The 1,869-nt window shown below is 45.0% G+C and overlaps 1 protein-coding gene across 1 annotated transcript in view; it reads left to right on the top strand.

The window, feature by feature from the left end:
• TENM1 (teneurin transmembrane protein 1) overlaps positions 1 to 1,869 on the top strand; it is a 409,966-nt gene that overhangs the window by 387,835 nt on the left and 20,262 nt on the right. The window lies entirely within an intron of this gene.

Below are 1,869 nucleotides of genomic sequence, written 5' to 3'. Positions count from 1 at the left end.
CCCCCCGCCTGCCTGCCAGCCTGATCACCCCCTAACCCCCCCCCTGCCAGCCCGATTGCCCCTAACTGCCCTCCCCTGTAGGCCTGTTTACCCCCACCTGCCCTTCCCTGATGGCTTGGTTGCCCCCAACTGCCCTCCCCTGCTGGCCTGTTTGCCCCTAACTGCCCTTCCCTGCCAGCCATCTTGTGGCCATATGGGGGCAGACATCTTTGACCACATGGGGGCGGCCATCTTGTGTGTTTGAGTGATGGTCAATTTGCATACTGTGCATGACTAATTAACATATCAGGTCTAATTAGCATATCCCTCTCTTATTATTTGTGTTGGAATGATGGTCAATTTGCATGCTGGTAATGACTAATTAGCATATCCAGGATAATTAGCATATCCCTCTCTTACTATATAGGATGATCATGTATGTGCTTATGTGCATTTTCCTGGGGACATGGTGCATGGCTTTCAGATATTTAACCATAAAAATGAACATAGATTTTGGAGAAGATGGCTTCCAATGGGAAGGCAGACTACAGGATGGTGTGTGAGTGAGAGAACAAAAGAAGAGTGTGTGGACATACAGGGAGTGTATATTTGTGGGTGAGGGACAGCTATACTCCAAAAGACTGTTGGGAACTGTCAGACTGGGCTCCCCTGACCAGAGGAGCATCCACTGCTGCTGAAATCTCTCCTGGAGCAACTGGCTCTGCTGTGGAGACCGTTCCATCTTGAAGGGGAGAGTGGCTGTTGTCAAAAGCCTATACATCCCAGGACTCTGCAACCACAACACCCAGGGACAAGCTGCGAACCCAGGAACACCAGATCTCAAGCAGCGCAAATATGCTGACTCGGTGGAGCTCTGCACCTTCTCACGGAAAGGTCAGATTTCACCTAGGGAAAGGAGAGAGAGCTACATAACCAGACACCTGGAGAAGATAGATCATGGGGAGACAAAGAAACAGCCCACATGTGAAAGAAAAGGAGGTATCACCAGAAAAGGAAGTAAATGAAGTGGAGGCAAGCAATATGGAAGAGAAACAATTCAGAGAAATGGTCATAAGGTCGCAGAAAAGAAGGGAAAACAAATTCAACAATATGTGTAAAAACCAAGAGGAAATGAAGAAGAAACAAGAAGAAATGAAACATGACATCGCTGCTATAAAGAACTCAATAGAAAGCTTCAATAGTAGACTAGAAGAAGCAGAGGACTGCATCAGTGAGCTAGAAGACAAGGTAGGAAAAAATACCCAAGCAGAGCAGCATCTAGAAAAAAAAAACTTATAAAAAGGAGGAGAGCCTAAGGGAACTTTGGAACAACATAAAATGAAACATCTGCATAATAGGGGTACCAGAAGGAGAGGAAACGGAGCAAGGAATAGAAAACTTGTTTGAAGAAATAATGACAGAAAACTTCCCTCATATAGGGAAGAAAAAACTCACACAAATCCAAGAAGCTCACAGAGTCCCAAACAAAATGAACCCCAAAAGGCCGATGCAAAGGCACATTATAATTGAATTGGCTAAACACCAACAACAGAGTAAGAATCTTAAAAGCGGCCAGAGAGAGACAGCAAGTTACCTACAAAGGATCCCCCATCAGACTGGTGACTGATTTCTCAAGAGAAACACATCAGGCCAGAAGGGAATGGAATGAAATATACAAAATCATGCAAAGCAAAGGTCTGAATCCAAGACTACTGTACCCAGCAAGGCTATCAATCAAAATTGAGGGTGAAATCAGGAACCTCACAGACAACAAAGGACTAAGGGGGGTTATTACCACCAAGCCAGCAATGCAAGAAATGCTAAAGGGTCTGCTGTAAAAAGAAGAAATAGGAAGCAAAGAAGGAACACAGGCATATTTTATAAGAGCAC

This window comes from Myotis davidii, unplaced genomic scaffold (genome assembly GCF_000327345.1).
Source record: "Myotis davidii unplaced genomic scaffold, ASM32734v1 scaffold569, whole genome shotgun sequence".
Lineage (NCBI taxonomy): Eukaryota > Metazoa > Chordata > Mammalia > Chiroptera > Vespertilionidae > Myotis > Myotis davidii.
Note: the sequence above shows the minus strand (reverse complement) of the source record. Positions and strands in the feature narration are given on the sequence as shown.